The sequence below is a fragment of the Pteropus alecto genome, unplaced genomic scaffold (assembly GCF_000325575.1).
Source record: "Pteropus alecto unplaced genomic scaffold, ASM32557v1 scaffold23, whole genome shotgun sequence".
Lineage (NCBI taxonomy): Eukaryota > Metazoa > Chordata > Mammalia > Chiroptera > Pteropodidae > Pteropus > Pteropus alecto.
The window spans coordinates 5,574,816-5,589,996 of record NW_006435837.1 but is presented as its reverse complement, the minus strand read 5'-3'; the positions used below and the strand labels follow the sequence as shown (position 1 = coordinate 5,589,996).

The 15,181-nt window shown below is 38.1% G+C and overlaps 1 pseudogene; it reads right to left on the bottom strand.

The window, feature by feature from the left end:
- Positions 1–6,054: 6,054 nt before the first annotated feature.
- Positions 6,055–6,173, bottom strand: LOC112479597 (annotated as a pseudogene).
- Positions 6,174–15,181: the final 9,008 nt, after the last annotated feature.

The window sequence follows — 15,181 nt, the reverse complement described above, 5'->3', positions numbered from 1 at the left end:
CAGTTTAACTACCACTCTCCTGATACATTTGTCAATTGGAAGAGTAACTGGGAAAAGAGCATGAGAAACAATAAATGTTTATCAAGATGGGGGAAACCAAGTCTCACCTTCACCTTTCTATTTGGCTTGTTGATAACCCTCTAAGCACAGGCACCTATAAAACAGAAACCCATCAAGCAGGTGAGCTAGCAGGCATTTCACTGCGCAGTTCCTCCAGCTGTCCTGATTTATGGCGTGAAAAAAGTGGAGAAACCTGGGGATGCATAAACAGCCCAAAGTGCTTTCATTCTGGGCTCATTTTGGCCAGCCCAGGCCCCAGCCCTGATACCCTTGCAAGCCCAAGGGAAAAACCATCAAATGAACTAGCAAAAAGCTCTGGCATTGAAGATATGAGTGTGAATTTTGACTGCCACTTAACAATTGTGTGGCCTTGGCATGTTAATTGGCATCACAGGGCCTCAATTTCTTAATTTATAAAGCACAGGTACTAATATTTATCTCACAAGGCTTTTTAGGGGTAAAGATTTGTTGGGACAACAGATACAAAAGTGCCTAACATATGTAGCAGGTGCTCGATAAATATTACTGATCTAATAGCTCCAAACTGGAAACAGCTCAGATGTCCTTCCATGGGCGAATGGTTGAACAAACTATGTTACATACATCTAATGGAAAACCACTCAGCAACAGAAAGGATGAAACTACAGATACACACAAAACTTAGATTATTCTTCATGGTATGATGCTGAGTGAAAAAAATCCTAAAGGTTATATAATATATGATTCCGTTTATATAACATTTTTGAAATGACAAAATTTTAGAAACGGAGACCTGATTAGTGGTTGCCAGGAATTATGGATGGAGTGAAAGGGTAAGAGGGAGGTGGGTATGGTTATAAAAGGGCACTATGAAGGAGTTTTTAGTAATGAAATTGTTAAGTATTTTGACTGTGGTAATGGATAGACAAGTCTACACATGTAATAAGAAGCATAGAACTAAACACACATACACACACACACAAGTATTAGTAAAACGAGGAAACCCAGTTAAGATCTATGGATCGTATCAGTGTAAATACCCCTGTTGTGATATTACATTATAGTTTAATAAAATGTTACCATTGGGGGAAACTGGATAAAGAGTTCATAGGAACTTTCTGTATTATATCTTATGACTTCATGTAAATCTACAATTATCTTAATAAAATTTTCAAATAAAAATACTAGAAGTCTAAGAATTATACATGCCATGAGTTATAAGAAACACTATTTAACAACAAACTCAATTTAATAACTTAAGAAAAAAGAAAAATACACTCTCATTAAATCTACTTATAGATTACAGGGTAAATCCTTACTTGAGAAATATTAAAATGTGTGCAGGTGTGAGGGAGGGGAAAATTACAACTTAAATCAAGGAAATACGATGGTTTCTAGAAGATTCTCTATCCTCAACCCAGCTTCCATCTTCTATTCCTCTTCCTTCTTCCTGCACTCTCCTCTGATACCCAAGGCTCTCATTAAGCCTAATTCCCAAAAAGAAGCAAAAAATCTTCTGGAAAAACTAAGTCATACTAAGATGTTGCTGACATGATTAATTCATTTTTATTTGTTGTTTCTCCCTCATCTCTGCCTACCTCCCATCCCCAACTCATCTTTGAGCCCTAGTACAGTGACTTATATATAGTGCTCATTAAATATTTTGTGAAGCTAATGCAATTATTTTAAAAGAGAATTGCTGATTAGGGTAGTTCTTAAATTAGAGGAATAACTCTCTAGTGGTGAAATGTTCAGCACCTTAGCATCTGTTTGGAAAAGGTAGTTAGGGATGGAGACCTTTCCTGGCCCTGTTCAAATAGCCCAACAGAACCTCCTGACCACTCTAATCTCATTCACATACAAAGCTCGTCTTTTCCCAAATATGTGTTCCAAGTTTTGAAAAATTTAGCCTAAAATTGTAAAAACATGTATATATTGGAAAATCAAATTGTCATTAACACAAATGTGACTTCTGGTGTGTGTTCTAGATCTATCAGATGATTGATGATGAGAATTTTGTCTCCTAAATTCATGATCTTGTTTCTTCTATCCTGGAAAAACACATTTAAAGTGGTATACATGGCGTATTTGAGGTAATATTTAAAGATTTCTCCCTCTGGCTTCAAAATTCTTCTCTGGAGAATGATAATTAACTTGAATTCAGATTTATGCAAAATGTGATAAAAATAACTCTATTTTAATTATTGGCAAACTAATTTTCATTTTCTTAGAGTAGATATAATTAAAAATGGAAGCCAATATACAAGTTCTCATGACTCTATTCTTCAACTTAGCTTAGATATTAAGATAATATTTTAAAATATTATCCTAATACATTTTTCCTTTTTGGTAGGTAGCTTTTTAAAAAGAACAAGAATCACTTGTTATTTTTTTGTTATTAAGATTATGCCATAAGATGAAGGCTGTCGTGGCCAGAAGTAGATACAGCATAGGATAAATTAATCATTGCTTAGCTTTAAATTAACCAGATTTTTAAAAAGCCCTGACTAGGATAATAGTCTTGAAAACCAGACTAACAAGGGAAAGAAAAGAGTTTTCTCAGGATTCCCAAAGCTGGGCTCTTATAAAATAGAAACCAAAGCTTAGAGGATTGGCCATAGAAAAGCCATAGAGTAGAAGGTTGTGGACAAAGCATAAGTAAGGGAATCTCTCACACACAGGAGAGGGAATACCCTTCTAGTTCTGGGATGTGAAACTGGTCAAAGAGAAAGGAAGATACAAATGTCCCCCTATCTCCCCATCCTTCCCTGCCCTCCAAACAGGGCATGAGGGCAGAAGTTAGGGATGGTAGAAACACCCCCATGGACTTGAGAGAATCTGAAAACATCAGGGTAAGTGACTACCTCACCAGGCACATTCTGAAATAATACAAGCATTTCAGAGGAACCTGCCATAGCATCGTGTTTCATCCTTCTTGATGAGAGAAAAGTGAAGCAACAGCAGCCTTGTAGTCATACATACTCTAGAAGGCAGGAGAGAGTTCCTGGGCTCCTAACTTGGACATGGAAGCATTGAGAGGGCGGATGTACTCCAGAAGTATGCTCATGGAATCTAGACACACTGGAATTGGGTTATCTCTGTTACATAGTAGGGCCTCAGAGGCTGATGGTGACTTGACAACTGGAGGCCAGAATCATCTGCAGGCTCATTCACTAACATGGCTGGGACCTTAGCTGAGGTTGTCAGACAGAACACCTACACATGACCTCTCTGTGTAGCTTGGGCTTCCTCACAACGTAGTGGCTCAGTTTCAAGAATGAGCATCCCAAGAAAGAGAACCTAAGTGAAAGATCTATTGCCTTTTCTAGTCTAGTCTTGAAGTCATACATCACTTCTGCTGCATTTTGTTGAGACAGTTACAAAGACACAGCCAGGCTCAAGGGGAGGGAAAAGAGACCTCATCTCTGGATGGCGGAGTGGTAAGGTTCTGGAAAAGCATGTAGAACTGGAAATATCGTTAAAGCCATTTTTGGAGAATATCATCCACCTCAGTATAAGACTAGAAGTCATTAGACACCCTTCAACCCTATTTCCTCTCTACACCTTCATTTTACTGGAGTCTTATTCCACTTTCTTCCCCTTTCCGTCCTCTTTCGAAGTGTTCCACTGTCTCTCCAGGGCCCATTCCCTCGTACATCCCCTTGATCCACCACTCCCTGCTCCAACATACTCCAGTTCTTTTCTTGTAATAAAACCTACTTGCATATGCAAGTGTCACCTGGCCCTCTTCACATCCCACTGTGGGAACTGGGGTTTGGGAAGCTGATGCATAAAATGCTGATAATCTGGCTACTATTATTGCTGTGATATAATACTCAGCTCTGATCCAGGAGTCCTGTGTCTTCTATCAGCATCCATAAAACTGAGGCAGGCTAGTTTGTTATTTTGCAAGCAGGGTGAAATCTTAGACCATTTGCACTTCTTGAACCTACTTTGTGCCAGGAGAGTTTACATACAATAATACCTCATCTTCACAATACCCCTGTGATGTAGATGTAAATAGCCCCATTTTCTAGATGATGGAACAGATTTGAAGAGGTTTAGAAACTTGCTCAAGTAAGTGGCAGGGTTTGGATTTGTACTCAGGACAGTCAGTTTCCAAAGCTTTGTTTTTTCAATCCTGTGACCATAGCCTCTCTTTGTTTCAGGGAAATAATGAGTCTTGGTTACTTAATCACTATCCAATGTCCCAGAGATTGTTTAACTTCTGTAAAGGACAAAGCCATTTCAAGAATAGTCTTCTACTTGACTTGTGAAGTTTTTGAAAATCCAGGGCTAATTGAAATGAAAATCTGACTCCTCACTATATTTCATTTCTTTGTGTCTTTTTACATATATTTTCTGTTATTGCAAAGTTCCACGTGGAATTTGAGAATCTGGCAGTTGGTAATTTTTCTCAAGGACAAGAAACATTAAGACATTTGTTCTTGGAAAAATAAATCCATGTATGTGACCTGTATACCCACATATATATACAACGGAGCAATCTATTCAGAGTTTATTTTTATACAGAGGACTGCTGTTATGCAAATATACACAGACCCATTCTATGCTTTAAGGACATTTTCTGAATGGAGAATCAGGGATGGCAGGAAGGAAAAGAGGACAGAAAGAAAGAGACAAGATTGCATAGACACACAGAACAGATTTACCTTCCCTGGGTTCTTTTAGATGTCATTGGAATAAATGTTGTACGATGATTTGAAAGTGTATGCAATATTTTAACCCCGCCTTTAGAAGTAGAGCTCCAAATGTTAATGAATGTCTGTTGTGGCTTCTTGAGGTCCACATTAGTAATTCCACAACAGCGGCAGAGCCCCTTTGTTTAAGCAACTGAGTAAAAATAGCAACAATATCTGAAGTCCTCTAGACCCCAAATTTAGCTTTAAAACTCTCCTAGAATGACTTCCCTCCTGTCATTCATGATGACAGATCAGATTAACAGTGGTGGTATATCTTGCTGTCTGCTACTCCACACTCTGGAGTATGGGCAGCTTCCAAGAACCAGGTGTCAGGAAAATAAAAAGAAGATCAGGGGCCAATTGGCCTCATATCTAAGCCTTGAACGCAAAAACAATTGTTCAAGCCTCCACATGCTTTCCCATCCCCCTCCAGCCCATAGACTCAAGTCTGATTTTATCATGTTCACTAGAGCCCCTGGTTTAATTAGCATAACTGTGGCTGTGAGAGCACATGGCAAAGATTATGGTTTCCATGACCTCACTGATTCTGGAAAGCACTGATAGTTCAGAAAATATATGTATTCTTTCCTTCTGGGATTAAGAACAAATCTAATAACACATATAGGACACCTGCCCTTACCATCCCCTCCACCCTCAAATACAGATCCTCTTATTCTCTTTCCTACAACCAAATTCAATAATCCATTTAAATGGATTCAGGGTTAAGAGGTACAGACACGGGTCACTTGTCAACACTCTTCTACCCAATAGATGTGGTCCATTGTCTTTTGCAGCTCCCTTTTTGGAAATGACTGTTGAATGCTTAGCCTATAATGTATAGGACTTGCATACCCTTTCCTTGACAACTCCGGTTGGACAAATAGGTTATTTCCGCCCCCCCACCATATAATTCCTCTCTTGGTGAGCTGCTATAGTAGGAAGCAGCAAATGGAGCTTCTTTTTTAGGAGACTCTGTTGGTTTCCTGTTCATATCCCTTAAACTCTATCATTTCAGAGTGCTCCCACTGACTTCCAAATGGCACCATCTACATTTCTGTGCCTGAGGGCTTTTTCTGGAACAGTTGGGGCCACTATGATCCCATATGTGGCAGGCTTGAAGTGCCAAGGAACTACCAACCCTGAGAGCAGCCTTCATCCAATGCTTCTTGGCTGTAAGTACCTCAGCTCCCTTTCCCCTCATGTGAGATAAATTTGAGACCTGTGTTTTACACCATGTCCCAGAGCATCCCCATGGGATTAATTTCCAATTATCTATTGCAGGTAGATGACTTGACAATGTATTTTTTTTTAACACCTACAGCACCTGGTCTTCCTAGGTGATCTCCCATACAAGTACTAACCAGGCCTGACCCTGCTTCGCTTCCAAGATCAGATGGGATCAGGCACGTTCAGGGTGGCATGGCCATAGACGACAATGTATTCTTTATTGGATGCCTTCCCTTCTCTGAATAACTTTTCCGCTCTCCTATTTATGTTCTTAAAACCTCCCAGATAAACTACTTGCACTGAATTCTTGGGGAAACACAAACTAAGATGCCTTCTTTAAGTTATAAGGTCATTAAAGAAGCTTCCATTAACCCATTAGGTGAAAGTTCAAGGAAGCATAGATTAATGATTCTGATACCCTTTAGAGGCTCTGATAGAGGGAGAAGCTTTGGCAAAGAAGTTTTATATGACAAAATGCATGAATTTTCGCTTTCTGTTTGTCACTTATCCTCAAAACAAGTCAAGCAGCCCTCATTGAGTTTGGTAGTTTTCAAGTGCTTGCTCACCAGTCTCCTTTACCACTTTTATCCTTCCCAGTGGATAAAGTCATGATTGTTTCTGTGATGAGAATAGTCCACTGCCTTTATATATAAGGGATCTGGGTTTCAAGACCAGGTGCTGTAGGCGTTAAAAAAATACATTGTCAAGTCATCTACCCACAATAGATAATTGGAAATTAATCCCATGGGGATACTCTGAGACATGGTGTAAAACACAGGTCTCAATTGTGGTATAATTGGGCATGTGTTAAAATTCTTTTAAACTGTAGTTTACTGACCTCTAAATTCAGGGCAAAAATACCTGGTAGGTAATTCATTCAGCAAATATTTTTTGCCCCCTGTATATACAGGTTTTGTGCTAGCTTCCTGAAGATACAGTCATGAATAGATACAGTTTCTTCTTTCATGATACTCAGCATAGATGTCGTGGGTTCTAGAATAAAACGGCTTGTCTTCAAATTCTACTTCCAGCTAGTTCCGTGACCTCACTAAACTTGTTTTTTTTTTTTTTTGTAAAGTGGGACCAATTTTCTCACAGAGTTGCGAGAGTATCTATGATCAAGGTAAGTACATAGCAATGTTCAATTGGGTAACACATAAGAAGTTTACAATAGTTAATATTTATTGTTTACTACATGCCAGTCACTGCTTAAACATTTTAAATGCAGAAACTCATTTAGGTTGCCCAAGAATCCTTAGAGATAGACACTGTTCTTTGCTATTTTCATCATCCCCATTTTACAAATAAAGAAGTGAAGAAAGACCAGGTAGCTTGTCAGAGGTCACGTAGCTAACATATGGAGTGAGAATTTGAACCCAGATGGTCTCAATATAGAACCCACACTCTTAATTTTTCACCTTCACTTCTCAAGTTGTGACTCTTGGAGGAGCTTCTTAGAAATGCAGAATCTTGGGCCCACCCCATACCTACTGAATCAGAATCTGTAGTTTAACAAGATGCCTATGTTATTCATGTGCACATTACAATTGAAGAAGATCTGCTCTACCCCATGCTAATTGGAGTTCAATGATTTAAGGGCTTTAGTGGAGCTATGTCTAAGATGCCATTAGAGAAAAAGTCCTGAACTGAAGATAATTAAGTGAAACATAATCACGTTATCTGAAAGCATTGGTATATAGGTGCTCAATAAACACACACACACACACGCACGCACGCACACGCACACACACACCACAAACATGCCACCATTGTGAACATGAGCCCATAGCAGTGACTTGTGAAGGCCTAGCTTCCTCTCCTTTCACAGCTGCCCCCACAGGTGCTACTAGCCCTAACTCATTCTGCATTTGTCATTGGCCATTAGGCATTATTCCTGACAGCCACGTTCTCTCTTACCTAGATGGTTCAGGGAGGAATTTGCATAGGCATAATTGGTTTGTTTTGTTTTCCTCCCTTCTTTGTTGTCATGGTTACTCAGTTCATTTGCATCTTCAAGCTTCTTTTATATTAACCTGAAAACCACTAAAAACATCTCCTTCAAGGGGGAGAGGAATCTTACATGACGGGCAAGGCAGAGTCCTAATTCCCAAGGGTCCAAGTGATGGTTTTAGATGAAGACACCTCTAAAGTAGAAACAATTTTTAAGATATGGCTTAAAACCACAATTTATCTGGAGACTTCCTCTTTAGATCTGGGGTCAGAGCTCTGTATCTTGCATATGTGCATGTTTCAGTGGCAGAGAACGTGTCCTGGAGCAGAAAAAAAGTCATCATTGGAATGTGACTCAGTGCAGAGACTACAGGGAGAAGGCATACTTCCCAAGGCAATTACATTCTTCCAGTTGCTCAGGGATAAAAGAAGTCTATCTCATTAAGCCTTTAGCCCTGATGATGTCAGTCACAAAGGAAACTCAAGATTCCTTGGTCACCCCTCACTTACCTACCTTAGTCCCCAGATGACTTTGTACATCCCTGTTTCAGTCATCTATTGTACCCAAACCACTCAAAACTGTAATAGCTTAAAACCATTTTATTATTTCACATGATTCAATGGGTTAAATAGCTGTATGGTTCTTATTCTCATATGGCAGCTGGGGAAGCAGTCATTTGGGGGGCTTGATTGGACTAGAATATCCAATGTCTTACATGGCTGGCAGTAGATGCAGTCTTTTGGCAGAAAGCTCCAGTGGGCAGTTGCCCAGAGTTCCTTGGTTCCCCTCCATGTAGTCTCACCATATGGCTTGAACTTTTCATAGGATGGTAGCTGAGTCCCAAAAGGGAGAAGTCCAAGGAAAGAAGTTCTCTATTGGTCAAGGAACAGCACTCATTCATGGGAGGGGGGAATAGGCTCTTCACCTCCTGATGAATATACAGGGAAAGGAGAACTTGCTGGGGAATCCTTGGAGACTAACTTATGTATACCACTTCCTGAATTTTTTCCCACCTTTCTCCAACTACTTAAAAATTTCTGCTATGCCCTCTGGACTTCTTGTTTGGTCATCAACAAAGTTCTATTTATCCTAAATCTCTTCTCTGAATGCTTCCTTTATCTTCTTGCTCTACATGAAACCTGACTCTTGAGAACACAACTTTTCCTGCCACCTTCTCAGGTAGTAGCTGTTTTCTTTCCCATGTTCCTCCTATCCCTGGACTGGAAGGTGGAATGGTTACCTTTCCTGGCTATTTGTTCCTAGTTTCCCAGATCATTCTCTTATTCCTTATTAACACCACACCTACTTCCATCTTTGAATGTCAGGTCATCAGACTATAGCATCCAGCACTCCTCCTGGTTACAGTCATCTGCCAACCTTGTGTCATTCTTCCTCTTTCCTTCAAGATTTTAGATCACCTCACTGTCATTCCCTCTAATACTGCCCCTGTCTTGATTCTTGGGGATTTCCATACCATATAAATAATGTTTCCAATATTCTGCCTCTGTACTTTGACTTTTCTTCCTCCAATGATTTTTGTCTCTCTCCTCCTTATCCACACCCCAGATTTCCAATTCCTTTGTCTCCTTCATAATCTCTGTTCTCCCAAGGCAACAAATCCAAGCAGTTAAAAAAATTTAATTATTATTTTATATTAGTTTCAAGTATATAGTACAATGTATATAGTATAATGGTTAGACATTTATATAATTTATGAAGTGATCCCCCCAATTACTCTAGCTCCTAACTGGCTCTACACACTGCCATTACAATAGTATTGACTATATTCCCTATGCTGTACTCTACATCCCTGTGACTGTTTTGTAACTACTAATTTGTATTTCTTAATCCCTTCACCTTTTTCACCCAGCCTCCCAACCCCTCTCCAATCTGTTAACCATCAGCTGGTTCTCTGTATCTCTGAGTCTGTTTCTGATTTGTTTTGTTTGTTTGTTTTGCGCTTTAGATTCCACACATAAGTGAGATCGTATGGTATTTGTCTCTCTGTCAGACTTAGCATAAAAACCTTTAGGTCCATCCATGTCATTGCAAATGGTATAATTTCATTTTTTATTATGGCTGGGTAATGTTCCATTGTATAGATGAACTATAACTTCTTTATCCAATCGTCTATTGATGGACCCTTAGTTTGCTTCCATATCTTGGCTATTGTGAATAACGCTGCTGTGAACATATGGGTGCATAGATCTTTACAAGTTAGTGTTTTGGTTTTCTTTGGATAAATACTCAGAAGTGCAATTGCTAGGTAGAAAGGTAGTTCTATTTTTAATTTTTTGAGAAAATTTTGAACTACTTTCCATAGTGGCTGTACCAATTTGCAATCCCACCAACAGTGTACAAGGGTTCCCTTTTCTCCACATTCTCGCTAACACTAGGTTTTTGGTTTATTGATGATAGTCAATCTCACAGGTATGAGACAATTTTCATTTCTCTGATGACCTTGAGCATCTTTTCATATGTCTATTGGCCATCTGTATTTTGTCTTTGGAGAAATACCTATTCCGGTCTTCTGCCCATTTTTAAACTGTATTGTTTGTTTTTTGTTGTTGAGTTATATACGTTTTTGGATATTAACCCCTTATCAGATGTATCATTCCTATTCAGTCGGTTGTCTTTTTGTTTTGTTGACGGTTTCCTTTGCTGCGCAAAACCTTTTTAGTTCAAAACCTTTATAGTCCCATTTGTTTATCTTTCTTTTGTTTCCCTTGCCCAAGGAGATATATCAGAATAAAATGACTAATAGCAGTATCAGAGAGTTTACTGCCTATGTTTTCTAAAAGTTTTATGGTTTCGGGTCTTACATTTAAGTCTTTAATCCATTTTGAGTTTATTCTTGTATACGGTTTAAGAAACTGGTCCTGTTCCATTTTTCTGCATGTATCTGTCCAGCTTTCCCAACACCATTTGTTGAACAGACTGTCTTTACCTCATTGTGTATTCTTGCATCCTTTGTTATAGATTAAATGACCATATATGTGTGGATTTATTTCTGGGCTCTCTATTCTCTTCCATTGATCTATGTGTCTATTTCTATGCCAGTACCATGCTGTTTTGATTACTGTAGCCTTGTAGTATAGTTTGATATCAGGTAATGTGATACCTCCAACTTCGTTTTTCTTTCTCAAGATACTCATGGCCTTTTGGGATCTTTTATGATTCCATATAAATATTTGGATTATTTGTTCTAGTTCTCTGAAAAATGCCATTGGTATTTTATAGGGATTGCATTGAATCTCTAGATTGCTTTGGGTAGTATAGGCATTTTAATGGTGTTGATTCTTCCTATCTATGAGCATGGAATATGTTTCCATTTATTTGTGTCTCTTCAATTCCTTTTCTCAATGACTTATAATTTTCTAAGAATGAGTCTTTTACCTCCTTGATTAATTTGATTCCTAGGTATTTTATTGTTTTTAATACAATTATAAATGTGATTGTTTTCTTAATTTCTCTTTCCAACAGTTCATCACTGTTGTATAAAATGCAACTGACTTCTGAATATTAATTTCATATCCTGCTACTTTACTTAATTTATCAGTTCTAACAGTTTTTTTTGGTGGAATTGTTAGGGTTCTCTCTATATAGAGTTTCAGGTCATTTGCAAATGACGACAGTTTTACTTCTTCCTTTCCTATATAGATGCCTTTTCTTTCTCTTTCTTGACTGATTGCTGTGGCTAGGACTTCCAATACTATGTTGAATAGAAGTGGTGAAAGTGGGCATCTTTGTCTTGTTCCTGATCTTAAGGAAAACGCTTTTAGCTTTTCTCCATTGAGTATGATGTCAACTGTAGGTTTATCATATATGGCCTTTATAATGTTGAGGTATGTTCCCTCTGTTCCCACTTTGCTGAGAGTTTTTATCATAAATGGATGCTGGATTTTGTTTAACACTTTTTCTGCATCTATTGATATGGTTGTATGATCTTTATTTTTCAATTTGTTAATGTGGTGTATCGTGTTAATTGATTTGCGGATATTGTACCAATCTTGCATCCCAGGAACAAACCCAACTTGATCATGGTGTATGATATTTTAAAAGTATTGCTGAATTCAGTTAGCCAATATTTTGTTGAGGATTTTTGCATCAATGTTCATAAGAGCTATCGGCCTATAGTTTTCCTTTTTTTTTTTGTAATGTCATTGGTTTTAGAATCAGGGTAATGGTGGCCTCATAAAAAGAGTTAGGGAGACTTCTCTCCTCTTGAATTTTTTGGAGCAGTTTGAGAAGAATAGGTATTAATTGAATGTTTGGAAAATTTCACCTCTAAAGCCAACCAGGCCAGGACTTTTGTTTTTCAGAAATGTTTTTATTACCAATTGAATTTCTTCGGTGGTAATCTGTTGGTTCAAATTTTCTGTTTCTTCTTGACTCATTCTTGGGAGATTGCATGTTTCTAAGAATGTGTCCATTTCTTCCAGATTGTCCAATATGTTGGCATATAATTGCTCCTAGTATTTTCTTATAATCTTTTGTATTTCTATAGAATCTGTGGTTACTTCTTCTTTTTCATTTCTGATTTTGTTTTTGGGTCCTCTCAGTTTTTTTCTTGATGAGTTGGTTAAAGGTTTATCAATTTTGTTTATCCTGTCAAAGAAACATCTCTTGATTTTATTGGTCTCTTTTTTTTTTTTTCTCTGATCTTTATTATTTCTTTCCTTTTTTTCACTTTGGATTTGTTTGCTGTTCTTTTTCTAGTGCTTTTAGGTGTACAGTTAGATTGTTTATTGAGCTTTTTCTTGTTTCTTGAGGTAGGCCTGTATTGCTATGAGTTTCCCTCTTAGTACTGCTTTTGCTGTGTCCCATAGATTTTGACTCATTGTGTTTTCATTTTCATTTGTCTCTAGGTATCTTTCCGCTTTCTTCCTTGATCTCATTGATAACCCATTCATTTTTAAGTAGGATATTATTTAGCCTTCATGTGTTTGTGTATTTTCCAGCTTTTTTTCCTTGTAGATGATGTTTAATACCATTGTGGTCAGAGAAGATGGTTGATATGATTTCAGTCTTCTTAAATTTTTTGAGACTTTTATGGCCTAACATGTAATCTACTCTGGAAAATGTTCCATGTGCACTTGAGAAGAATATATTTCTGCAGCTTTGGGGCGAAACACTCTGAAAATACTAATTAAATCCATCTGGTCTAGTGTGTCATTTAAGGCTTCCTTGTTGATTTTCCATTGGCATCAATGGGGTGTTAAAGTCTACTACTATGAGTATATTACTGTTAATCTCTCCTTTTATATTAGTCAATAATTGCTTTATATGTGTAGGTGCTCCTATGTTGGATGAGTATGTTTACTACAGTTGTCCTCTTGTTTTATTGATCCCTTTTTCATTACGTAATGCCCTTCTTTATCTCTTATTATAGCTTTTGTTTTAAAGTCTATTTTGTCTGACATAAATATTGGTACCCTAGTTGTTTTTTTTTATTTCCATTTGCATGAAATATCTTTTTCCATCCTGTTACTTTCAGTCTGTGTGTGTCATTTGATCTGAAGTGGGTCTCTGGTAGACAGCATATGTATGGGGCATGTTTTCTTATCCATTCAGCTACACTATGTCTTTTGATTGAAACATTTAATCCATTCACATTTAAAGTGATTATTGATAGGTATCTAGTTACTGCCATTCTATCATTTGTAGTTATGAGTTTTTTCCCCCTTCTTTTTACAGAAGTTCCCTTAATGTTTCTTGTAATACTAGTTTGTTGGTGATGAATTCCTTTAGCTTTTTCCTGTGTGGGAAGCTCTTTATCTCACCTTCAATTTTAACTGATGGCCTTACTGGGTAGAGTAGTCTCGATTGTAGGTTCTTGTTTTTCATCACTTTGAATATTTCGTGCCAATCCCTTCTGACCTGCAGAGTTTCTGTTGAAAAATCAGCTGACATTCTTATGTGAGTACCTTTGTAAGTAACTAGTTGTCTTTCTCTTGCTGCTTTTAAGATTCCCTCTTTGTCTTTAACTTTTGGTATTTTAATTATGACGTGTCTTGGTGTGAGTCTGTTTAGGTTTCTCTTGTTTGGGAGTCTGAACTTCCTGGACTTGTAGATCTATTTCCTTCACCAGGTTAGGAAATTTTTCTATCATTATTTTTTCAGATAGATTCTCACTCCATTGTTCTCTCTCTCCTCCTTCTGGTACCCCTATGATGCAGATGTTGGTACGTTTGCTGTTGTTCCAGAGGTCTCTTAAACTTTTCTCATTTTTTTGAATTCTTTTTTTTTGTTCTTCCAATTGGGTGTTTTCTGCAACTTGCTGATTCGATCCTCTGCTTCATCTAATCTACTGTCGATTCTCTCTAGTGCATTCTTTGTTTCAGTTATTGTATTCTTTATTTATAACTGGTTCTTTTTTTATGGTTTCTATGTCCTTTTTTATGCTTACTGTCTCTCTGTTGAAGTTCTCACTGAGATCATCTATTCTCCCCCAAGTACATTGGGCATCGTCATAACCAGTGTTTTGAACTCTGTCTCTGGTAGGTTACTTGCCTCCATTTCACTTAGTTTTTTTTTTTTTCTGGAGTTTTGGCCCGTTGTTTCATTTGTGGCACAATTCTTTGTTTTCCCATTTTACTTCCCTCTCTGTGTTTTTTTCTATGCATTAAGAAGAATTTTACATCTCCCAATTGTGGCCAGGTGGCTTTATGTAGTAGATGTCCTTTGTGGCCCAGTGGTGCAGTCTCCCTGATCACCTACACCAGGGGCTCTGGATATGTTCCTTGTGTGGGTTGTATGTGTTCTCCTGTTATAGCTAAACCTTGATTACTTTCTGCAGCTCAGTGGATGGGATTGACTTTCGGGCTGACTGGGTGTGGGGATTGGCCACACCCACAGGGCGCAGGCCTTTTAAAGTGGGCATCTGGGTTTTCAGGTTCTTTTCCTCTCACCCAGGTGGCCAAAATTCCCGCTGATTTTTACAGTCAGATTTTGTGGGAACTCCTCTTCCCAGGACTGGAACCCTGGGCTGGGGAGCTTCTGTGAGGGGTTAGGGCCCCTTGTTCCTTCAGGAGGGCCTCTGCACCTCGCTATCCATAATAGTGCTCAACTGCCATGCGCGGGTGTGGGACTAGCCCGTTTTGCTTATCTGTCCTTCCTACTGGTCTCGATGTGGCTTTTTCTTTATAGCGTCAGATGTAGGTGTTATTATTATTTATTTAAGTTTTATTTATTTTTTTATGGTGACATTGGTTAACAAAATCCAAAAAGTTTCAGCTGTACACTTTGACAATAAAGTATA